General features: G+C 41.1%; 1 protein-coding gene across 1 annotated transcript in view; it reads left to right on the top strand.

Annotated features, from left to right (window-relative positions):
• Window positions 1-26,657, top strand: part of KLF12 (Kruppel like factor 12) — a 674,377-nt gene that overhangs the window by 50,616 nt on the left and 597,104 nt on the right. The window contains exon 2 of the mRNA XM_021065116.1: window positions 3,108-3,189. The gene's annotated coding sequence lies outside the window, so the exon portion shown is untranslated. The remainder of the gene's footprint in view (window positions 1-3,107; window positions 3,190-26,657) is intronic.

Raw genomic sequence — 26,657 nt, 5'->3', positions numbered from 1 at the left:
TTCTGGGTCTTACTCTGTCCCATTAGAAACTTTTACTTTCCAAGAAGAAACTTGGAGAGAGGGCCCATTAGAAGAATGTGTTAACTTCTCGATCCACAGCCAATCTCCTTTGTTTGCCGGGTAACTCAGCTCTGCAGCTGTCAAGTCAAAAGGGTCCATCAGCATCATCACATAGAGTCTCATAGGTTCAAGTTGGTGACTTGAGAATTTCATATTTAACCTCAGCCGTCTTTTTTTTTTTTTTTTTAAGCCACCTAGTGTGGCTAAAAGCAGCCCCTCCCAGCCCCACGTGAATTCCTTCATGTTGTTATGAGATAGCAACAAGTTGATACCCAAAGCCTTATCTTCAGTGTGCACTTGATTCCAAATGATTACAGGAAAATGAAGTTTCAGCACTGCTTACCGTAATCTGTTATCTCTCCATCACTGACAAAAACTATGCTTTTGCTAATTTTCACCTAATTATGACAGCTAAAAATCCCAGATTCCCTTCTTTTTTCAGAGGTCTGATGCAATAATCTACTCCTAGAAACACATCTCATACCAATAAAGGCTCTTGATTTTCCCAAGTACAAATATCCATATATATTGTTAATATGTAGCTTTTACGTGTTAAAGTTAGAGACTATATATACGTAGCCTTCTCTATGATATTTTGCCCCGTATCACTTCCTTTATTACCTTTGTTTTCAGATAATATTCAAAAAAAGCTGGCTGGCTTCTACCTAATCTCCTTGGATTAGTAGGGGCAAATGAACACTCATGTCATCTCTGCTGAACACTTAAGCCAAAATACTCTTTTTTGAGATTTTTTAAATTTTTTGGCTCTGTTTAGAAAATATCTGCATAAATATGTTTGGGAACTTGCATCCATAAACAGACTAGACTAGATACAGTCAAGTCTCTTATTGTGCATTTTTTCTAGGGAAACATAACACATTTCAGAGTAATTTTCTTGGTATAATGATTATTAATATGATTCTGTTAAACACGAGGTCTTCTCAAAAGTATCTCTGCTATTTTAATGCATATTGGTCTAAACTGATTAACTTGTTTTGCATTTTTTAAATTTAGTTTGCTTTGCTCCATCATTAATTTTTTTCAGGATTAATGACTGCAAATCTTGTGCTTGCTTTTGCTCTTTAAACTAATTTGTTTTTCTTGGTGTGTCTTATTAAGACCAACTGGCACATATTTTCCAATATTTTTGTCTTTCCAAGCACTCGCTACATGTTTAGAATTAGTGTCTATTTTCAGTAACTTCATTATCCTTCCTAATCACAGGATATATTTCTTCATTGTTTTTCTATTTGAAACTCGATTTTATTACTTTGTCACTCTTCTGCAATTAATTTCCTCCAGTTGAATTGTTGCCATATTTCACCTGGAGAGAGCAGCATGCCTTTGGTGGTCCAAATTATCTCTTACCAAAGCATGCAATGTGGGACCTTGGTGTCATTGAGTTAATTTATTTACAAACATTTTGAAGATCCTACTGTATGAAGTACACTGCATGAAGCACTGTAGAGGGAATGCAAGAGAAGCAATCTCCACTTTTAACAGATTTATAAATTCATGAGAAAAATACCCAGAAGAAATAAAATCAATTCTTTAAAATGTGAATCAGCCCCAAATGGAATCATTTTATGCATACAATCATTCAGCACATTTTAGTCAATGCCTACTATGTGCCAGATTCTAGGAGTTAAGTAAAATCATGGTACCTGGACTCATGGCCTTTGAAATGTATCCTGAAAGCCTAACAGTGAACAGAAATTGCAAATTATAAAGGAAGAGCTTTGAATGATCTTGGAGCAGCCAAATGGAAATCTAATGTAAATATGGGGCTCAGAAAAGGCTTCCTTGAATTAATAATGTTTACATTAAGAAGATGAATATTATTGGATAGATGAAGGGGATGAAATATAATACCAGGACTGAGTGGATTCTGGACTAAAGGATTGAATATAGGGAAGGCCATTGGAAAGAGATAAACCCTGAGGTGGTATATAACTCGATCTGAGAAAAACAATTTTTTTAAAGCATTAGCTATGTTCTCCATTAAAAAAAAAAAATTCTGTGTGCTAGGAAGGACATGGATTAATGTAAATGACTGATGAATGTATTCCAAGTGGAAGGGACAGCTTAGCAAAGGATGAAAGGCAACATTTTGTGTATAGATTGGCTTGATCTTAGAAGAACTAATGAGTAACATGAAGTGAGGTTGCACAGAGATGAGGAAAGTCAGCAGAACCTTCAATAGCTAAGAAAATATGTTCTGGAAGATAAATGTAAAATAAATGAGACTAAGAGTTAAGGCTAGAAGGGGAATCCCTATAACAACACGAGTATTCTTGTCTGGATTTAGGTACTATAGCAGATGCTGTTGGTGGTCTGCCCAAATCCCCTTGGCATCACCAATCTTGTCTCCACACATGCCACCTGCTTCCTCCCACAAGCATCTGAGACACTCCGCCCTAAGGCTTTCTCTTGCCACAGGAACAGGCCTGGCCTATCTAGAGCCTTTTGAGGAGTTAACACTCGTAGGCAGGACAGGATAGAAATTCAATGCCTCAGTACCCCGGTTCTCTCGCCCCAACAGAGGGGCAACTCTGGGGCAAGTTCCCTCTCAGTCTTCCAGATATTCTGGAGGATGAAACAAAAAGTACCTTTCTTCTCTTCTCTGTGCTACTTCCCCACTCTCCCAGCAGTCTTCCTGGGATCTCCAAATAAGCTGCTTCTATCAAACCTTCATCTCCTGGTCCGCTTCTGGGGGAACCCAAATTGAGCAGTTAGTTCCTGAGGAAATGGAAGAAGAAAAAGGAGGACATTGTTATCAAGAGATAACCCCTTCTTGGGTATCTAACCTATGAATTAGTTGCCCATCCCCATAACCTACAGCCAACCCCATATTCTCCTGGTAACAAAGATAGAGCCTCGAAATTGCACTATTTATCCATTCAGTGTAGAGTTTTATCACCAAATATGACAGTGACAAAGAGACACGATCCTTAATTTATGCAAATTTACAAAAGTATAATGTTTCGTGTTCTAGCCAGTTGTGTCCTGGTTAGTGACCTCAAGTTGTTTGGATTACTATCTTGCAGAGAAGGAGCGCCCATGGAACCAGTTCATCTCCACGTCAATAAGGATCTAAAAAGACACTTAGCTGGAGAACTCATTTGACAGGTAAGGCAACTGAAGTGCCCAGAAGAGAAATGACTTCAGCAAAGTCACGCAGTCGGTGAGTGGAGGCCTGTGAATAAGGTCTAGTTTCTCTGTCTCTCTGGTGAGTGCACTCAACTGTACAGCAGTCTACCAGTTGTTTTAGCATATATATGGTAATGGGCTAGACAAACTATTAGAAGGCAGTTGCTCTGAGTGTTCATAAAACAGCAGATTTTAGACACAAAAATCACAGTTCATAAAATTCTAAAACTTGTCTTTTTGCTACACTTCTGTCACGGATCAAAAGATAATAGAAGTTAATAAGTTAAAAAAGCAGTTCAGTTCCACCAGGTATGATAAGCTTGTCTCTATGCGACCTTCGTTATTTGATACAAACCAGATTGTTCAGCTAAGACAGAGAATAGCTCTTAGTTACTTATCAAAACACCACTCGCCCAAATTTAGAAATGAAAATGAAAAAGGGGGAGTTCTCCTGTGGCTCAGCAGTAAGGAACCTGACTGGTATCCATGAGGATGCGGGTTCCATCCCTAGCCCCACTCCGTGGGTTAAGGATCTGGCATTTCCGTGAGCAGTGGTGTAGGTTGCAGGTGTGACTCAGACCTGGCATTACTGTGGCTGTGACCTAGGCTGGTGGCTACAGCTCTGATTCAGCCCTAGCCTGGGAACTTCCATATGTCACAGATATGGCCCAAAAAAAGACAAAAGAAAAAAGAAAAAGGGACAGATGGATTTGAACTAAACATATCTAGAAAAGGCAACCAAGGTACCCAGTGTTGCACCGGAATTTGGTGGATGCTAATATAGTCACCCTGTGGAAACTATTTTGGGTCCACAAAACCTGTAAGTGCATCATTTTTATTAACTGATAGCCAAGATTGATTTCCATATCAAGCTCACAGACGTATGTTTACGGCCCTTGACTGCTTTGCTCATACTTCAAAACAATCCTTTACATGGTGTCATGCATTGTGGTTTACTTTTTTTATTGAAGTGTAGTTGATTTGCAATGTTGTGTTAGTTTTAGGTGTATGGCAAAGTGATTCAATTATACATACATCTGTATCTATGACTTCAGATTCTTTTCTCTTATATGTTATTACAAAATGTTGAGGAGAGTTGCCTATGCTATGGAGTAGGTCCTTTTTGGTTATCTAGGTTATATATAGTAATGTGTACATGTCAATTCCAAACTCCTAAATTATCCCTTCCCCCACCATTTCCCCCAGGTGACAAAAAACTTAATTTCCATCCAATTATGACCTTGGGCCAGGGTTGCATCTAGCAACTGGCTGGCAGGGGTGCCGGGGAAGGACGAAGGGGAGACTGACAAAGTACCTGAGCATCACTGGAAAGTGGGGATTGGGTGAGCCTTGGATCTTGGTTGTTGGTTCACAGTTTTTCCTGCATATGTTTCATACACCAGGCACCTTGAGGTCTGCTGGCTGTCTGTGCATGTTTGCACCCCTCTGGGTGGCACGGGAAAGTTACCCGCTCTTCCTCAAGCCACAGTGGGGCATGCACAACCCTAGGTCCGCCTGCCTGGATGCCTCTTCTGACATGCCTTGGGCTCCCGAGCCAGCCTGCTTCCCCAAGCCCTCCTTGGGGAAGGTGGCACTGGCTCTGCTCTGTCTCAGGTTTCCAGACTCTTCCAGGTCCCGGGCCTCTGGCCAAGGAGTACAGGCAGGAGAGTTTTCAGGGAACAAGCCAAGCTCTATTGCTCTTACCTCCCCAGGCCACACACCTCCCCCAGTCTAGACTCTCTAATTGGGAAAACTAACTCTGACTGATTAAAACTTTTTTCAAAATTTGCCTTACCTCTTGACCTTAACTTGTGAAGATCCCAAAAGCCAACATTTTCACTCTTTTTTTTTCCCCTTCTGTTGTTCAGTGCCTATGGATTAATTGCTTGAAAAGAGAAAGGATCATGAAATAACAACTACAGTAGCCAAAAAAAGGGAAGATTAATCACCAATTAATATATAAAAATATGTCTCCAGTAACATGGATACCAATTTTAATCTTCATTCTAGGAGTTCCCATTGTGGCTCAGTGGGTTAGGAACTCAACCTAGTGTCCGTGAGGATGCAGGTTCCATCCCTGGCCCTGCTCGGTGGGTTAAGGATCTGGCTTTGCTGTGAGCTGCGACGTAGGTTGCAGATGCGGCTGGGATCCGATATGCCTGTGGCTCAGGCAGGCAGCTCCGGCTCCAATTCGATCCCTAGCTTGGGAACTTCCATACACCACAGATGCAGACTGTAATTTTCTTTTTTTTTAAATCCTCATTTTGCCTTTCAAGTGTGATGAAAATTGAGGTTGGTGAATGATAGTCTCTCTGCGAATCCTGGGCCATTTCCAAATGAGTATAGCAACAGTTACAAAAATCTTAGAGAAAAGCACTACTCAGCACTGATATAAGAGAAACTTACTGCTGCTAAACCCATCTCCCCAGTCCCCACCCGAACTGAACTAATTCACTGGGAGGCTAAAGGCATCATGATCCAACCCACTGTGATTTACCCCTTGGATTGAGTGCCCCTGTTGATTATTTCAATACGGTTGTTGTTTGGGTTTTTTGTTTTTGTTCTTTTTTGCTCTTTTTGTCTCTTTTAAGGCTGCACCCTCGGTATATGGAGGTTCCCAGGCTAGGGGTCGAATAGGAGCTCTAGCTGCTACTCCACAGCCACAGCAACACGAGATCCAAGCCGTTTCTGCGACCTACACCACAGCTCACGGCAACGCTGGATCCTTAACCCACTGCGCAAGGCCAGGGGTCAAACCTGTGTCCTCATGGATGCTAGTCAGAGTCCTTTCCACTGAGCCAAGATGGGAGGCCTCAATAGGATTGTTTTATTGCACTGATCTTCAACACAGTCTTCTCATTGGTCCTCAATTTTTCATCTTTACAAAAAGATGAGAGGGGCAAGTTTCAGCCCCTTGATTTGTAATGTACAGAAGCTAGCACTATGAAGCAAGGCCGTGGCCAAGCTGGGACTGGAGTTCAAGCATCTCTAAGTTCTGTGTTCAGAGTTGTTTTCTTTTGCTTATTTTTCTTCTTGTTTTTAGTCACTGATTCCAGTGTTAGTCATTATCAGAGACTTAAGCCAAGTACACCTTAAACTTGAAGCTGTTCTTCCTTGGTAACTTCTCAGTAGATGATGTTCTTAGATTGGACCCAAGAAAACTTGATTGGAAATCTACAGAAATATGTGTTTCTCCTCAGTATGCAGCAGCCATCACTGGGTAGAGTTAGTTTTCCTGTATATCTAACAGTCTTATTTAGCAAGAAAGCATTTCTTAGAAAATAATTTCTAGACTAGGGACACAATTTTAATTAAATAGAAGCCATTCGATATAATAGAAGCTACAAATAACTGCTCTGTGGATGTTCTTCTCAGGTCAACAATAATTTGATCAAACGCTTCCCAGAAATTATATCCATTTGAGGTCTCACTTCATCATGCAATTGAAAGGGAAATGAAATTCTGATTTGTGGACTCCTGCTAAATGATACAACATAAAAGGCTAAATGCCAAATAATTGATAAGCAACTAAAAACTCATTTAGTCTATGTACCATAAGCAAACAAATATACTTCAGAAGCAATGACAAGACAGCTCATAATTAATCTCAGAATTACACTCTAGAACATTCAGGGCACTGCGTGAAGGTTTTTCTGGTTTTTGGTTTTTTGTGCCCCTGCTCCCTTATCAGTTTAGAGAAAGGTTATTCTCTCTTATTAACCTGCATTTATGGAGCACCTGCTTGGAACAAGTTACCATGCTAAGCATTATGGAACCTTAGAAGGGATAATAAAAAGTGTCCCTTCTTTAAAATAGTTTACTAGATACTTGCTAAAGATGATATGTATAAAAAATGCTAAATTTCTAAAAATAAGCCCTTGACTTTAGAGAGAACAACTTGGTAGAAACAAAAGTAGCCAACTCTTGCAGGCACATTCTTCTGTCCTGAGGTTCTTCTCTGGCTAAAAGTCCAGTTGCTGCCATTCTGAGTGGAGAAACCGTTCTCCCTTTAGCTCAATGGCCTGATTATGGCCGTCTTATCTTTTGTTTAATTATTCATAGTGTAATTGAAGTAAAGCTTGTATATTTAAATGTGGTTTATTAGCAGCTAAGAGACAACAAAAGAGAAATAAACACATGCGCACACACACACAACCATGGCACAAGATTGTGTGCCTTGGAAAGTGTGTGTGCTACTGTCTTGTGCTCTTGGCTTTCTTTATCAATAGAAATTTATAAGAGGCCAGACAGGAGAATTCAGGCATGGCTTTACTGGGGCCCCTGCTGCAGCAGTGCGGGGAGCAAAAAGCAACAAGTTTCCTTGCTTGCTTGCTCTCTAGGGGGTGGGGTGTACAAGCTGGTTCCTTATATGGGATGAGGGTAAGGGTGGGTCCAGGGCCAGAGAGGTGGCTTAGGTGATCTGCCCACCCCTTTGGTGGTATTGTGTGCAGGGAGCATGCATAGTACACTGTTTTTGCTCCCAATAACCTGCTTTTGCTCAGTTGGGTTTTTAGGCTTTTTGTATCTTCTTGCCCATGATTTGCCCTAGCTGCACTGTAGGCAGTTATTTTTAGTCCCTTAGAGTTTCTTTGTATTTTGTTGCTGGAGATGTTTGTCCAGGTGCAAGCATTGCAGCCTATGCCCCAAAGGGTCCCAGGTCCCAGCCGGTCCCAGGTCCCAGCCGGTCCCATGTGCATTTATCTTCAGCTTGGGGAGGTGCCTCCCTATAAGCTCTTACTCTCACTTTATCTGGAAGTGAGGCTCAAGGACTTCTGACTTCAGCAGCCAATAACAGAATGATCACATTTGGGGCTTTGAGTTCAGATAGATAGGACGTCAAATCCCAGTTTGGCTACATACCTGTGTAGATTTGAACCAGCAAATATCAATTGTCTTTTGGATAATAGCATTAATATTGTGTCCCTCACCAGGTAGTTTATGAAATTAGGAGAAATGACAAGTACTTAGCACACTGCTGAGCTGAGGTGCACAATACATGGGAATTATTATCATCAGCAAAATAATCACAGTCATTTCAAAGCCATAAAAGATGACAAGACCCAGAGTGACTGAAGTTACCTCATTATTTGCCTAAAGTCTGACATCTCAATTTTCATTTTCTAGCTCAAAACCAGTCTCATCCTAACTAACTGGCACCAGCAAAGTCTGCTCCCATCAAAAAGAAAAAACAACAAAAAACAAAACTGTGCTTGTGGCATTCTCTTGTGGCATAGTGAGTTGAGGATCCAACATTGTTACTGAAGCAGCTTGGGTCACTGCTGTGATTTGGGTCCCCTCCCTAGCCTGGGAACTTCCACATGCCATGGGCCCAGCCAAAAAAAAAAAAAAAAAACCCACTATATTTGCACTTAGCAACAGGCCTACTAACAGGTGTGAGCCCGACAGTTCACTCAATAAGATACACTAAACACACAATCATACATGACATATACTAATCAGAGATAATTTAGTTACAAAAGGATGAACAAATGATTAAGAGACACTTCAAAGTGCTAAATAATTAACAAACATTGAGAGAAATGTTAATAAGTGTTTGCTTTTGAAAAAGCCTCTTTCATCAAATGTTTCAGAAATCCTGATTTTAAGAAGGTAAAAAGTTTATTAGTGCAAGGCTAATCATAATTTATAATAAGCTATGGAACTTCAATAGTGAATGTATAATTTGTACTATTTCTCTAATACTGGACTTTAACAAAGATGTCACTCTTTTTCAGTGTTGGTAAAGATAGTTCAAGAACTAATTATCAGAGTTCCCATCATGGCTCAGCAGTATCGAACCCAACTAGTATACCATGAAGATGCAGGTTCGATCCCTGGCCTTGCTCAGTGGGTTAAGGATCCGGCATTGCCATGTGCTATGATGTAGGTCACAAATGTGGCTCAGATCCCGTGCTGCTGTGGCTGTGGTGTAGGCCAGCAGTTGTGGCTCCGGCTCCGATTTGACCCCTAGCCTGGGAACTTCCATATTCCACGGATGTGGCCCTAAAAAGCAAAAAAAAAAAAAAAAAAAAAAAATTAAAAAAGAGCTAATTATCAATGAGAATATTGAGAAATACAGATACATTCAAGAAAAAGCATTACTATTCTAGGAGACAGATCGTTCTATGTGGTCTAACAGGCGAGCGAGTTTTAACGGGAAAGAGGTGTAATCTCCTTGAAGAATGGATAAGATAAAGCATTCAGTTCTCATTAAGGGGAAAAATAAACTGATATGTAGCTACTTAAAGATAGATTTTGCCTACTTACTTATCTGTATCTTTCCATTTTTATTCACTCGTAATTTTCATACCCAGAGGGATTTAACGTGGCTCCTAGGCATATGTTTATGCCCCTTGATCCCTTTGTTCACACTTCAGAATCGTCCTTTACATGGTGTAATGCATTGTGGTTTACTTTTTTTATTGAAGTACAGTTGATTTACAACGTTGTATTAGTTTTCGACATACAGCAAAGTGATTCAATTATACATACATCTGTATCTATTTTTTCAGGTTCTTTTCCCTTATAAGTTATTATAAAATGTTGAGTAGAGTTGCCTGTGCTATACAGTAGGTCCTTTTTGGTTATCTACTTTATTTAATAGTGTGTACCTGTTAATTCCAAACTCCTAATTTATCCCTTTCCCCATTTCCCTTTTCATAACCATAAATTTTTTTCTATGTCTGTGAGTCTATTCCTGTTGTTTAGATAAGTTTATTTGTATCACTTTTTTTAGATTCCACATACAAGTAATATCATATGATATTTGTCTTTCTCTGACTTACTTTGCTTTGTATATAACTTCCATGTCCATCCATGTTGCTGCAAATGGCATTATTTCATTTTTAGGGGTCAATAATATTCCATTGAATAAATATGCCACATCTTCTTTACCCATTCTTCTGTCAATAGACATTTAGATTGCTTCCATGTCTTGGCTATTGTAAATACTGCTGCAGTGAACACTAGGGTGCATGTATCTTTTTGAATTATGGTTTTCTCCAGATGTTTGCCCAGGAGTAGAAATACAGGGTCATATGGTAGTTTTATTTTTCAGTTTTTTAAGGAAATTCCTTACTGTTCTCCATAGTGGCTGTACCAACTTACATTCCCACCAGCAGTGTAGGAGGGTTCCTTTTGCTTGTGATTTACAAATTCTTCATCGGCAAGATTCTGGAAATATAATGTGCTTCAGAATGATGGGGGTCAGGGGAACAGTCTTATCAGTAATTCTGATTATCACCCCAAAAACAGAGTTCTGCCTTTTCAGCAAGCATCTCAGATGACTCTGGACAGATAATGTAAGACTATACTTTTTGGATGTTGTTTTAGATTAATGTTATTTAGAAAAGAGATCTAATCACAAACATTGCTTTCTAATCACACGCTGAAAACATAGGTATTTCTCTAAATAGATGATGATGATACATAGATAAACGATAAATAGATCCCAGAAGGTTTTTGTTTGTTTGTTTGTTTGTATTTGTTTTGTTTGTCTTTTTAGGGCTGCTCCCGCAGCATATGGAAGTTCCCAGGCTAGGGACCCAATCGGAGCTGTAGCTGCTGGCCTATGCCACTGCCACAGCAATTCAGGATCCGAGCCATGTCTGTGACCTACACCACAGCTCATAGCAACACTGGATCCTTAACCCACTGACCGAGGGTAGGGATCAAACCTGCATCCTCGTGGATACTAGTCAGGTTCGTTAACTGCTGAGCCAAGACAGGAACTCCCCAGAGTTGTTTTTAACTGAAATATGGTTGGTGTACAGTATTATATGTTATGATGTACAGTGGTGATGTACAAGTAGTGATTCACAATTTTAAAGGTTTTACTCCCTTTATGGTTATTATAAAATATTGCTATAATCCCTATGTTGTATAATATATCCAAACAGCTTATTTTATTCCCAATAGTTTGTACTTCTTAATCACTTACCCCTAAATTGTCTCTCCTCCTTCCCTCTCCCCACTGGTACCAATGTTTGTTCTCTACATCTGTGAGTCTGCTTCTTTTTTGTTATAGTCACTAGTTTGTTGAAATTTTTGATTCCACATGTAAGTGATATCATATAGTATTTGGATCCAAAGAGTTTTAAAAACAAATATTATGAATAAGAATAACTTAGACTAGAAATTTCTTTTTTATATAAATATTTCCCCTTCACTCTTTTTTTTAATTGATGTATAGTTGATTTACAATGTTGTGCCAATTTCTGCTGTCCAGCAAAGTGACCCAGTCATATATATATATATATATATGACATATATATATGTACACATTGTTTTTTTAGTATTATTTTCTATCATGGTCTATCTCAAGAGATTGGATATATTTCCCTGTTCTATCTGTTGTTTATCTGTTCTAAATTTAAGAGTTCGCCTCTACCAACCCAAAACTTCCAGTTCATCCCACTTCCTCCCCCTCCCCTTGGCAACCACAAGTCTGTTCTCTATGCATGTGAGTCTACTTCTGTTTTGAAATAAGTTCACTTGTGCCATATTTTAGATTCCACATATAAGTGATGTCATATTGTATTTGTCCTTCTCTTTCTGACTTACTTCACTTAGTATGATAATCTCACTTCTCTTAGTATGATCATGTTGCTGCAAATGGCACTATTTCATTCTTTTTATGGCTGAATAGTATCCCATTGTACATATATCCCATATCTTCTTAATTCACTCATCTGTTGATGAACATTTAGGTTGTCTCCATGGCTTGGCTATTGAATAGTGCTGCAGTGAACAGTGGGGTGCACGTATCTTTTTGACTTAAGAGTTTTCTCCAGAGAGATGCCAGGAGTGGGATTGCTGGACTACATGGAAGTTCTAGATTCAGTTTTCTGAGGAATCTTCATACTATTATCCATAGTGGTTGTACCAATTTACATTCCCACCAACACAGTGTAGAGAGTTCCCATTTCTCCAGTGTTTGTTACTTCCAGACTTATTGATGATGGTCATTCTGACCAGTATGAGGTGGTACCTCATTGTACTTTTGATTTGCATTTCTCTATTAGTTAGTGACATTGAGCATCTTTCATGTATCTATGAAGAAATGTCTATTTAGGTCTTCTGCCCATTTTTTGAATGGGTCGTTTTAGACTAGAGATTTCTAACTCCATGCGAGAATGATGTCTCAGCAAGTAGATGACTCAAACTTATAACTTATTTATTTACGAGTTAGAAATAGAGAAAGAAAGAAGGGCAGGAGGAAATGAGGAAGGGAGAGGGTGAGAAGAGAGAAACTAGAGCTAAGAGTTGTGGTTAAATATCTCTGATTTCATAAAATGAAGAATTTACCCTATATAATCATGGTTAGTTATAATAAATCATTTGACTTAGAGTCACTGAATCCAATGCCTGTAGGAAGAATAGTTAAATCTCATAGACTCTCCAAGGCTCCGGTTCCATTAGTCTGAGGAGCCAGCCTCTCCTGCTTCATGTTCCAAATAAGGAGCATGAAATCTGGGTGCTGTGATGTGCTGAAGGTCATGGAGGCAGGGAGTGAAGTGATACAGTCAGTCTTTTATTGTGATGGTTGTGTCCTGACTGAGTCTAAGAACGTGGGGAAAGGAGCATGTCTGAAACAAAGCCTGTGGTGAGGAGTTAGCAACATTTCCATGGCAGGCCCTGCAGTTGTGAGCAACAGCCCAACTCCTCATATCTAAGAAGCAGGTGAGGTCAGCCACCCTTCTGGAAGTCCCATCTATGGGGTCGTTTGGAAGGTGGAGCCTAACAAGAATCACCCAAGAGTAAAGAAGTTTTGGGTAGATACCTCTAAGCCTTTGGCAAATAGCATTGGTGAGGCTATTTTTCAGTATAATTTATTAACAAGTATGGGATAGCAAAAAGAGAAATAAACACGCACAGAACACAGCACATGATAGTGTAGCTTACATTGTTCTTGAGGGAAGGGGTGCCTGCCTGTATGAAGCTGAGCCCGAGCTGCCAATTTCAACATCAGCGTATCCCAGCCCCATCTTCACCTCCCCACGGGCCAGGTGTATTGTCGCCTACACCCGTCTGGGCAGCAATAACTGACCCACCTTAGCAGGATTAGAAGCTTTGCCTCTGCTCACTTGCAAGTGGGGTCTTGAAACGGCCCAGAGCTGTCTTAAGTCATAGAGCCTGGATGTCAACAGAATCCTCTGGGCAAGAATAATACTACCTGGCCCCTTCAGTTTAGTTTGCAATGTGTGGTTTCTCTTGAGAGTATCTTCCTCAAGGTGGGGAATCAGGAACCTGACTCTGAACACCAGCCAGCCAGTTCAGGAGTTGGGCCTTTCTCACCTGGCAGGGGAGAATGGGAAGATGGGAGAGGACAGGAGAATTTTAATCCCCAGAGAGAAGGCAGGAAGGGGGAAGCCGTGCATAGGAAAATTAGCCAATCAGACGGTCATTTCAGACAGGGGCCCAGTCCCAACGAAGATCTCAAAAGTAAAAACCCACCCTACAAAAAGCAAAAATTAGAAAATCAAAAGTGGGAGTTCCCGTTGTGGCTCAGCAGAAACAAATCTGACTAGTATCCATGAGGACGCAGGTTCAATCCCTGGCCTCGCTCATTAGGTTAAGGATCCGGTGGATCCAGTGTTGCTGTGAGCTGTGGTGTAGGTTGCAGACACTGCTCAGATCCCACGTGGCTGTGGCTGTGGCGTAGGCTGGCAGCTACAGCTCCAATTCAGCCCCTAGCCTGGGAATGTCCATATGCCATGGGTGCAGCCCTAAAAAAAATTAAAGACAAAAAAAAAAAAAAAGAAAAAAATATCAAAGGTGAAAATTGCAAGGAAGGTCTCAGTTTAGTGAGCACTTGGATACCTGGGTGATTTATCTAGCTATATCACATACCAGGCTCAGGTCTATAGTGTAGAAGCATTCATTAATTTGTACCTAGGGAAAGGTCAGATCAGGAAGCAGGTATGGCTATATCCAGAAGATGGGGATCCTGGGTGCTCTTGAAAAGAACTGGTAAAACAGGGGCTGATTTTCATTGATGGCGTTAAAACAGCAACCCTTTTCATTATTCTTTGAACGTTGACATGTTTTCTATACCACTTTTGGCACACCACTCTTTTCACCGCTTTTTCACTCAGGTGACTAATGCACATAATGGGATAGGAGAAAAACATAAATTGCACAACGCTGGGTTCATTTTCATTGCAGCCTTGAGATTCTTTGAAGTTTAATGTAGTAAGACCATCAGTCCCTGGTGTGTTAGGCATAATGAGTACCTGGCAGATGTAGCCTAGTAACCAAGTCGCCAGAGTCTCTGCTTCCAGAGGGGGCTTAAGCTTCTTCACCAAGAAGCCAGCTCTGGACGGCTTTGCCCCCACCTCTTCTCTAACTCATTCTTCAGCACTTCCTTTAGGCATCTCTGGTGGTTTGAACCTTTTCTCTTTTTCTATACCCCTCTTCCTCAGTTTCCCTTTCCTCCTAAGTCCACCAGGGTTCCCTTCTGCGAATCTCCCTCCTTCACTCACTGGTTCTTGCGTGTATCCCGTCACCATCCCCTTGTGACCTGTGCACGGTTAGGATCTCTCTGGAATGGTTTGGCACTTCTGTCATCAGCATTTCTTACTGCCTAAAGCACAAAGAACACAGATCTCCTCCTTTTCCCAGGCTCAGAGCTCTGTGTTTTAAAACTCCTTGTCCTCATCATACTCATTCCTCCTTTTTTTTTTTTTAATTTTATAGCTGCATCTTCAGCATATGGAATTTCTCCGGGCCAGGGATTGGATCGGACCCACAGCTAGGGCAATGCCACATCCTTTAACCCGCTGCACCCAGCCAGGGATGGAACTCAAATCTTCGCAGCAACCTGAGCGCTGGAGTTGGATTCTTAACCCACTGTGACACAGCGGGGACCCCTATACCCATTCCTTGACAGGCTAATCCTACTCCAAATTAGTTAGCCTTCTCTCTCAAAGCCTGGTTTCCTCCATGGATGCACTCAATTATTTGTTTGTTTTATTGAGATACCACTGAGCAATAACAGTATATTAGTTTCAGGGATATGACATGATGACTCATGTTTCTAGATGTTGCAAAGTGATCACAGTAAGTCTAGTTAACATCCCTCATCATACATAGTTACAAAATGTTTTTTTCTCTTTCTTTGATGAGAGCTTCAAATATCTACTCTCAGAAACTTTCCCATATACAATATCGTATTATTAACTGTAGTCATCATGCTGCACATTAGGTCCCCAGGATTTATTTATTTTATAACTGGAAGTTTGCTGCACCCATTTGTTTATGGGCTTCCTGTTCATTAGGGCCTATCCTTTGCTTCACCTTGGCATAATGACCCTTCCCTCTTTTCTCCAAACTTATCTCAGTACCTTGGACATTTGTCATCAATCTGCCTCAAATATATCTCCTTACTGAGCCCCAGATTGAGTGGCTCCAGCAAGGCTATTGTGGTTACAGAGTCTGGAGACCTTTGAGTGACCTGATTACCAAAGAGAGAACTTGACCGCACAGGGTGGAACAACCATCCTCCGCCCCTCCCCCAGCCTCTGGGAGGCTCTCCCAGAGATGCATCAGGAATGATGAATTTCCACTGCCTCCACCTGCCTAAACAGGGAATAATTGACAAATCTCTTCCTTATGCTATTCGTGACCAAAATAAATTTCTCCAAGGAGCCCACGAAGCATTTCCCAATCAAGTCCTCTTCCAAAGAAGAGCAAGGAATACATTTAAGTATTTTCTATGTTGCATTAAAGGAAAAAAACTTATCAGAACTTTCAGATTCCATAGGTTTCCTTCCAGTATAATTATGATGGATAAAAACCAAATGTAAAAAGGGAAAAATCTTGTTTTTTCCAACTCCCAGCTACTGTGTTTGAGCTCCTTCTCCTCCATCCCAACCCCTGTTCCAACCCCCTACCTCAACCCAGGGGGAAATTCCTGAGAAGCTTCGTGGTCCCAACGCACTCACCTCCTCCCAATGCATCAGGCCCATTTCTATTCTATGTTTTCTTTTGAGCAGACATTTATTATATTGAGGTATGTGTGCGTGAGAGAGAGAGAGACAGAGACAGAGACACAAATAGAGACAGAGACAGAAGGAGACAGACAAGGAGAGGGAGAGGGAAAGGGAGATGCCTCTCCTTTCAAATCATTTACTGTGTAGTAGAAATGCAAGCATTGACATTTACTCCAGTATCAAATATTTGCTATTCACTGTACGAGGTTGTTTATCTCCATTACATCTCCAAATCTTTGTAGCTTTTAAATATTATTATTCCCACTCTAGAAACGGAAAATAAATAAAAACCCGAGACAGAGAGAGACTAACTAATGCACACCATCACATAGCAAATTTCAGGAAGCAGTTTTGTTTTGGACCCCCGATGGCCTGGATTTTTTCAAACAACCCACTTTCCCATCACCGTCTCCTATCGTTTGAATCCATCCCTAGTACTGCTACTCCATCAACCCTTCAGCCTTCCCCAAATTGATAATCCATGGACCGGACCACTTTTTCACTCTCCCACACATCTCTTCCCACCCTCCTTACCCAGCTTCGAATCTATGGTCCATCACCAGGAACACTCCTCAGCACACACCTCCAGTTCCCCTTTGTGTTCACCCCCTTTTCATGCTCACTTGGCAAAACCTCAAGGCTAATTAAACCCAACCCTCCTTCTCCTTTTGGTCTGCTCCCTCCTAGCTCCCCAAGCTGAAGCCTAGCTTATCCACAGATTATTCATCGCCGGCTGAAACTGTATTAAGCATTGAGAGCTATTTCTCCCACTTTCCTAATGTTCTGTTAGTTCTCTCTAGTAACCTATGGCCCTGACTTTTACAACCAGTGTCCCCACCTTCCCTGAATTAATAAAAGGAGAAACTCTATTGGTTACTATTACAGAAGTGTGGATAGTCTTTTTCCTGGCCAGCAGTGCTGCACACAAGTGTCATCAGAAGAAAGGAGGCCAGGGAGTTCCCGTTGTGGCTCAGTGGGTTAAGGACCCAAGGTTGTCTTCATGAGGATGCGGGTTGAATCCCTGGCCTCACTTAGTGGATTATGGATCCAGCGTTGCCATGAGCTGTGATGTAGGTTGCAGACATGGCTTGGATCCTGTGTTGCTGTGGTTGTGGCTGTGGATGGCAGCTGTGACTCTGATTCAACCCCTAGACCGGGGACTTCCATATGCAGTGGGTGTGGCCCTAAAAAAGCAAAAAAAAAAAAAAAAAAAAAAAAAAAAAGAATTCAGTGTGGCTGCACGCTGCGGTGTAGGTCAAAGATGTGGCTCAGATCCAGTGTTGTTGTGGCTGTGGCATAAGCTGACACCTGCAGCTCTGATTCGACCCCTAGCCTGAGAACTTCCATATGCCGCAGGTGTGGCCCTAAAAAGAAAAGAAGAAAAAAAAAAAGAAGAAGAAAGGAGGCCAGCTGCCTCCGCGTGTTCTCACAGCACCAGCATGTTCACCCTCAGCTTCTCAGGCTCAAAAATCTAATGTTTTCAGGGCACCAAGCTCTCAGTGTAAACTCACAGTAATCAGACTTGCAAACAGATGTATGAAACCAGACTCCAACTACAAATAGGCCTGTCACCAAGTCCCCAATATTGAAATTAGTATAACCACTATTCCTCTGCTCTACAGGAAGCCAAATCATAAGCAGAAGTTGGCCTGGCAAGCTTAAAATCAAAGGAAGAGACATTACCTTAACTGAGTATATGCTGCCATTAGTATAAGGTAGCCTGGGGGTCCAGAGCCATAATTCTGACAGCCTTGCCAAGGGGGCTAGAAGTGTATCACCAGCTGACCCCAACTCCCTCTCCTTGGCACAGTATCTGGATGAACACTTGTCAATACTGATCTCTGTGATCTTTCTTTTGTAATAATGAAAATATCTTTCTATAGTAACATTAATTCATTCAGGCTGGTTGCGGTTCAGTTGGTCGACCTAAAAACCATCCTACTTATGATACCTGGATATAACTCTGATTTTTCATGCATTGTTTCCGTAGGTAAACCCTCAGAGTTCAAGTGTATACCACGAATGTACAAATTCCTTCTGCAGCCTCCACAGGACATCAGTGGAGGTTCCAGAAGAGTCAGGGGAAAGTATGATTGGGGAAGTGAGAAAAATCAGGTAGGATGCTTACAGTATTTCACTTCTCTTCTTTATCTCTGCACAGGGCTGGTACATCTTGATTATGTACCAGCAAAGGGATCACAGAGAAAAATTCAATTAATGGCAGCAAAGATCTCTCCAAATTGCCCGTGTGTCTCTGATATTTTTTTCAAAGTGTTATCATCACAGTGAAATGCTCCTATTTAATCCATGTCATCCCGGTGCACCAGAAAATCTGTAACAACAAGGCAACTCTTTTATATTACGTGGTCTTTTCAATTCAAAGCCATCGAAACCATCTTTATCACTCAGTGCGTTTGTGAGATCCACTTTACTGCAGCGAAATAAGCAAGATATCAAAGATATTGTTTGCTTTGCTTTGTCTTTTCTGCACTCTCAATTTATTTTCTTTGAAAATCCGGTCAAGAGCATGTAGCTTACTGCCTCCAAACTCGTTATTAGTACAATAAGATAATTTTCACAGACGGCAAGAACTGAGGATGGAATTCAAACTACCAATGTCTATATTAAGATCCTATTTTTCAGCTAAAAGAGTCTTTTCTTAAATTAATTACAGAAAACCCGTTCATCCCTCTGAGCATTTAGACTTTTTTTACCCGGAGTAATTAACTTTCTGACCCTCCCTCATCTTTTGAATCTCGTGAACCGCTGTCGTTAGCGGCAGCGTTCGTGGCCGCATCAGCAGATGTGCTTTCTTATCCTCAGACGCCACGCACAGATGCAAATCTCAGCCCAAGCAGCCAGCCTCCTAAATGCAGCCGGGCGCGCCTCAGTCTCAGCAGAGACCCTCTCTCTTTGGAGGCTTTTGGCACACAGACTCACATTTCCAAAGAAAATGCCACCAAAGGGGATCTTCACCATCTGTCCAGCCTTTCTGGGGCGGCATCTTGGGCACATGGGGTGGGGTGGGGTGGGGTGGGGGCAGGGAGAGTCCCTGTTTCCCTCACGTCGCCCTGTGCTATTTTTTCCACCCACCAGGCCAGGAAGCTGCACAAATCTCTGGCAAACAGCCACTTTCAGTTTTCTCAGAAGCCAAGAGAGTGGTTCCCCTGTATTTTCCAAAAAGGCAAACACCGCCTTGTTCCATGAATCATTACTTAGAGAACAATCGCAAAGAATCAAACCCACCGCTTTCTGGGCCTAAAGAATCAGGCCGGGCAGCCTTCTAAATGCTTCCACTTCTCTTTGCCAGAGGGCAGAAAAGTGGTGTAGAAAATGGGCTCTCCTCCAGGGGAGCCACCCACCTGCTGACACTCAAAGACGGTGCTATTTCTACACCACCCTGGGACTTCCCAGTGGATTAGGATCAAACCCTGGGAAAGTACACCATTGTCATCCATTTCAAGCAGAATGCATCACCCACTTACAGCCAAAGCAAATCTGAAATCCTTGACGATTTCTTCTGACACCTATGACTAGGGTTCCAGGGCAGATATTGAAGTGTGGGCATTTGGAGAAGGCGGGCCTGGGCGTGGTGGCAAGGCAGGAGGATTGGGGTGGCGATGGTGAGGTGGAAGAGGATTTGAGAAAGAGCAAGGAAAGACATTCCAGAGGGAGGGGAACAAGGGCCAAAAATAACTCTTCTATGTAGAAGCGTCTGGAGAAAAAAGTTACTGAAAGTTCCTTTTGCCATGGATCTCAGGCAGTTAATTTATTTTTCCACTGATATGTTAATATATTTAATGTATATGTGATTAAAAAAAAATCCACTACCAGGCTTATATTTTAATTTGATCTGCCCAAAATAAAGTTGTCCACTCTTATTTCCAAAAGGTAATATTTAAATTAATTTATTTAAAAAACTGTATTGAGTGACTACTTTTTGTGAAACACTTTGCTATCTATAGGCTGTGGTGAATGGGAGATTCAAAAAACACTACAGATTTTATTGATAAAGTGAGATCATTAAAATATGATAAAACATGCACCCAGGAATGAGAAAATAAAACAGTGCTCTTAGGGCAATCCTTTGTCATTTTTAAGCCTTGACTTAAATTTATAAGATGAGAAAATGTGTTAGGAGATCTCAAAAACTTGTTTGCAATGTTAATGTTCATCATAGATTTTTCTTTCTTCCTTACTAACTTTGATTTCTTTAGCCGCCACTGGCCCCCCACCCCACCCCCTCTCCACTTAGTTCCTTCATTGCAACACTTTCACTACTTCCCTGGGCAATTTCATCAATTCCCATAGCTTTGATTTCCACTTATAGACTTATGATTCCCAAAGGTAAATAGATAAAAAGATAAATGATTGGTAGATCACTTGATAGATACATGAATAAATGATTGATTAGATAGATGGATAGATAGATTTTAGAAAGAAAGAAAGAAAGAAAGAAAGAAAGAAAGAAAGGAAAAGGAAGGAAAGAAAGAAGGAAAGAGAAAGAAAGGAAGGAAGGAAGGAAGGAAGGAAGAAATGAATAAACTTATCTCCTGGTCTCCAAACCAGATATTTAGCATTTAACAAATGTCTCCACCTGTATGTCCCAAATTCATTTCAAACTTTCATTTGCAAAATTGAAAATCTATTTTTGTGTCTGTCATAGTAAATACTAATGCTCTCTACTCAAATGCCAAAGTCAAAAACTGGGAATTTTCTTCAGTTGCTTGTATCACCATCCAGGTGGTACCCAGAACAGTCTATCCTTCCTCTTACATCCACATGCCTTCCATCCATCTTCCGAGCCACCATCAAAGTGACCTTTCCAAATCCCAGTGATGCTAAGGCACTCCTTGTTAAGTTTAACACATTTAACCACAGTTTGTTGCTGCCACCACCTTCTTCTGTCCCACCATTGGTTCCTCATCCCAAGTGCACATCTCAATCTGGAATACACATGCCCCGGGAGTCCTGGCAGTGTGCCAAGGGAATTCAGCACCCCAGGATAACATCTTCTTAAAAATTCAATTTTACTCGAGGGCAAGAAATTTAAAATATTATTTCAGTATTGATTCAAGCAGAGTACACACTAGAAAGCAAAAAATATGAAAGGAGATTTCAAATCAATTTTTCCCTTGTAATGGCCCACTTCAGGCTCTGCACCCAACACCGATGGTTGGGGGTCAGGATATTACTCTCCCCTCTTTGGAATACTTTGGAGCAGACAAAATGTTTGAGAAGTACATGAATGAAGAACTTCTTGCATTCACAGTTCACCTAGTCCATACCTACTATCTCAACTGCCTTGTGTCCCATCCAGGGCTCCAACAATGGCAAGTTACCTTTATCTCAACATGCTGTGTTGTTTCATGTGCAAAGCCATGAGTTAGACAAGGGTATGGAATGTGGGGAAACAATGAGTCATTCATGATGGTGTAAACTGAGGGTTGGGGTGAAAAGAAGTTTGGCAAAAAGTTGGGAAGAATTATTGGGGCCAGCTTATGAAAAATATTGTATGCCACAGTAAGACTTAGTCTTGGAGCAATGGGGAGCCCCTGAATGTTTTAAGGAAATGATGGGATCACCTGTCTTTTAGAAATAAGAACTCTGGAGTTCCCGTCGTGGCGCAGTGGTTAACGAATCCGACTAGGAACCATAAGGTTGCGGGTTCGGTCCCTGCCCTTGCTCAGTGGATTAAGGATCCGGCGTTGCCGTGAGCTGTGGTGTAGGTTGCAGACTCGGCTTGGATCCCATGTTGCTGTGGCTCTGGTGCAGGCCGGCAGCTACAGCTCCGATTCGACCCCTAGCCTGGGAACCTCCATATGCCGTGGGAGCGGCCCAAAGAAATAGCAAAAAGACAAAAAAAAAAAAAAAAGAAAGAAAGAAATAAGAACTCTAAGCTACAACAATACCCCTGGTGGGAACATGGTGTGTGGGTCAAAGACAGGAGTGGAGACTTGGGGCCAAGGTCCAAGTGAAAGATCAAATGCTTAAAAATCGCTGAAGATTTGACCCGTGGGAATGTGAGTGACACTTTTCACTCTTGATATTTGAGGTTAAAAACAAAAAATTCAACCACAACAGGAACTGCAGTGATGATTCATTTGATAAACATCCTGCAATAGATGTTTCAGAAACCCATATTAGTGAAAGCACTTCAGCTTTTCTAACTCCACATATATAAATTAACAACAGTGAGATGGATCACAGGTATAGCAGTTTCAGGCTTCTTTGGCATTGACTGTACATTCTGTTCCCATTGGTTAAAATGCCCTTATCATTGCAGACCTTATTCCACTTGTGAAACGCTTACCTCTATTTCAAAACCTTGGCTGAAAGATCCCCCCTTAAAGAACACTTTGTCACTGTCACTCACTGAGGTTACATCAGGAGGCTCTCTCATTATGTGTCCAGAAGTTCTGTGTACCCGTGGTCCCGATGGCCTCAGCTCGCTGTAATATCTCTGCATGTTCATCTCCACTGAGCTCCTCCAGAGTAAGCCCACACCTTCTTCCCCTTTAAATCACCAGCATCCCGCCCTACAACTGGCATGTATGTTAGACACACTGTATTGGATGAGGACATTGAAGAGTTAAAACTTAAAAAGAAACTTCGTTACACTTCCTGTATACACACGTGTCAAAGAAAATGCAAGGATGTGTAAGCTCATCTCAAAATAAATGCCTGTCTTACAAGACTAAATGTACCTTCGATCGAAATCTGACTGTTCAACAGATAAATATTTTCTATTAGTAGTCATGTCGTTAGCACTTTCTATTTGGAGGAAAATTGAGTCCTAATCATGCAAATGTACAATTTTAAGTTGTCTAATTGAATTTTCCAATAACATTCCGAGAAGGAGGTAGGTGAATTTTAATATTCCTTCTTTAGAGAATTAGAGTGGATATGTTTTGCGTGGATCTGAATTTTGCTCCACACCTTCTGTTTCACATAAGCTATTAGGAAATTTGTATTTAAAACATAATGCCAGGATAATGATATTTAAAGGGACGAAGATAAGATTTCCTGATTTTTTTTGTCTGTACTTGCATGGATGTTCATTTCCTGCTCCAAAAAAGAGACATACTTCCCATAAAAGGATAGCTTTTTTAATTATAAAAAGTAAATAGAAATCAGTTGTTATGAAGAAATCAAGATTGCATCTCACTTGTACTACTTCACAAATATATAGAAAGAGCTAGATCCATTGTAACAGATGTATGTATTTTAGTCAAGGAGTTTTCTCCCTATTTTCCTCTTCATTCTTCCTCTGTCTTTTGTAATTGTGGCAACTGGGATATTACATCACTTCAAGTAATAAATCTAAACCGTTAACTGCTAAGCTTTTTAAGTGAACATAGGGAAAGACAATTCCTATCTAACAGCCATAACATTTATTGAATACCTGCTGTGCAGAATAACTGAGATAGATTCTTTACATATGTAACCTCATTTAGTAGAAACGAATATTGAATAGAAACAATATTCTGGTTTTCCTTACCAGCCCCTGCTGCAAATAGCTGCCTGTGCTTTGTGACATGAGTGTAATGCCTTGGTGATTTATACCAAGTATCAAAACAAGAGGAATGCAAGCCTGAGTTTTGTTTTAATCAACAGGGTTAAAATAGCCTCTATGGCACTCAAAGCCAAGATGAAATCTGACTTCGTCAATTTGGTAGTAAAAACCCCCAGTAACTGTCTCCTTCAAAATCTGGGAAGAAATGGTGACTAACCCCATTTCAGTTTCTTTCATCTGAACTGTTTATGTCACATCTGAAGATTTTTTTTTTAGATGTATATATGCGTATTTAAATATATACACACTCTCGGAGTTCCCGTCATGGCGCAGTGGTTAACGAATCCGACTAGGAACCATGAGGTTGCGAGTTCAATCCCTGGCCTTGCTCAGTGGGTTAAGGATCCCATGTTGCTGTGGCTCTGGCGTAGGCCAGGGGCTGTAGCTCCGATTAGACCCCTAGCCTGGGAACCTCCATATGCCGTGGGTGCGGCCCTAGAAAAGACAAATGTGTGTGTGTGTGTGTGTGTGTGTGTGTGTGTGTGTGTGTGTGTGAGTGTGTGTGTACACTGTATAGTACTCAGAGACTTGGGAACTGCCTCTCTCTCCAACATCACATGCCATAAGTGTAAACCTTTTCCGAAATTTTAAATAAAAGGCATATTTCAGTGAAAATCCAAAATATGAGACACACACACACACACACACACACACACACACACACACAATTGTCTTGAGCTGTGAAAATAGATTTTGGAAAGATATCTCTGAAGCATTTTTTAGCATTCCAAATAAGAGTGGTAAAATCTACAAAGCTTAAGTAAATCTACTAAATCAGTTTTGTTTTAGTTTTTGTTTTCCTTCTTTTTTTCTTTTTTTCTTTTTTTTATTTTTAGGGCTACAACCCATGGCATGTAGAGTTTCCCAGGCTAGGGTCAGATTGGAGCTGCAGCTGCTAGCCTGCACTACAGCAACTCGGGATCTGAGCTGGGTCGGCAGCTTACACCACAGCTCAAGGCAACACTGGATCCTTAACTCACTGAGGGAGGCCAGGGATAGAACCCTCATCCTCCCGAATACTCATTGGGTTTGTAATCCGCTGAGCCACAAGGGGAACTCCTTACTGAATGGTTTTAAAAGGTATGTATAACCAAACAAATTAATGACTTTTCCTGTTTTGCATAATGACTCCTCCTTTCCTCCAATAGCTTTTCTTATTTCTGGCATAATTCTGTTAGCTTTTGAAATCTTGACAGCTTTAAAATGTAGCCTCATACATTAAGGATTGGATAGTATCAATTACTGGACATTTACAGTGTGACACGCAGTGTTTTGTGTGATTTGCCAACAAAATCTCATTTTAATGAGGTAGTTGTTCTCATACATGCTTTAAAGATGATGAAAATGAAGATCAAGAAAAAAATAAATCCACTTGCCTAGATTCACACGACTTTTATTATGTGCATGGTTCAGCTATGAACCCAGATCTTTCTGATTGTAAGACTTGAATTGTTTTATTCCTCTGTCTTCAAATAGAATATTTAGCCAGCTGAAGGATCTCTATATGCTTTTTAAAGTCTTTTTTTTTTTTTTTTTTTGGTCTTTTTGCCTTTTCTAGGGCCACTCCCGTGGCATATGGAGGTTCCCAGGCTAGGGATCGAATCGGAGCTGTAGCCACCGGCCTACGCCACAGCCATGGCAACTCGGGATCTGAGCCGCATCTGCAACCTACACCACAGCTCATGGCAACGCCAGATCCTTAACCCACTGAGCAAGGCCAGGGATCGAACCTGCAACCTCATGGTTCCTAGTCAGATTCGATAACCACTGCACCACTACGGGAACTCCAGTCGTTTTAACTGAATATTATCATGCTTCTTCAAACTACAATGTGTCGCTAGAAACAAAGTTATTGCATTTAATTATTACAGATGCTGAATCTGCATGGGCAAAACATGCTTCCAGAAAAACTGCTAACAGTAATGCTTATTTCCATTGCTTACAAAATACTGTCCCCAAGGTACTCTTACATTCTTCTGACTCTGAATATGTGAAACAAACTTCTGCAGTGTAAGAGTACTTTTCAGGGTGTACAGTGAATAGAGCAGGTCAGGGCTGCCAGGCCACAGGATCAGAATGATCGGAGGAGCCCTGGACATTTTGCAGAGCCTTGTGCAAAAAGGTCTTGTCCCACTGATGGCTGTGACTATTCATGTATTCAGGTATTCATGTGAATACCAAAGAAGCAGCTTCATCAAAGTGTGTTTTTTTTTGTTTTTTTTTTTTTTTTTGTCTTTTTAGGGCCACGCCCAAGACATATAGAAGTTCCCAGGCTAGGGTTTGAATCAGAGCTATAGCTGCTGGCCTACACCACAGCCACAGCAACTCCAGATCCAAGCTTCATCTTTGACCTACACTGCAGCTCCTGGCAACACCAGATCCTTAACCCATGAGCGAGGCCTGGGATTGAACCCTCGTCCTCATGGATAGTAGTCAGGTTCGTTACCACTGAGCCATGACAGGAACTCTTCAAAGTGTAATTTGTTCATTTGTTTTGTTTAATGAGTGATCCCTTGTCTATAAGCCAGGTTCACAGTGGTTCAGTCAAGAAGCAAGGAATCAAACTCCCTAACGCTAAGCAGAGGGGTCTGGTTGTCTTTGAGAATGACTTTGGTGAGACTGTGTACTGTCATTTAGATCTGCCCCTAGAAAGAAAAAACGTGATTCTATTGCATTTATTGTCAACCTACCTGGAATGGCACAAATAAAAAGTTCTGATGTCAGATAATGCCTGTCACTTTAAAGCATTTTAGGAACATCATATAAAATTACTTTTGTTTATGTGGGTTCAACTCTTGGAGGTTAGAAACTCTCAAATCTAGGCAGGACACTTCTTGGAATGGAATGTAAATGTCTCAAAAAGTTTTACTGAGCATCTT

The sequence above is a fragment of the Sus scrofa genome, chromosome 11 (assembly GCF_000003025.6).
Source record: "Sus scrofa isolate TJ Tabasco breed Duroc chromosome 11, Sscrofa11.1, whole genome shotgun sequence".
NCBI classification, from domain to species: Eukaryota; Metazoa; Chordata; class Mammalia; order Artiodactyla; family Suidae; genus Sus; species Sus scrofa.
The sequence above is the reverse complement of the archived record's forward strand: the minus strand, read 5'-3'. Positions and strand labels throughout refer to the sequence as shown.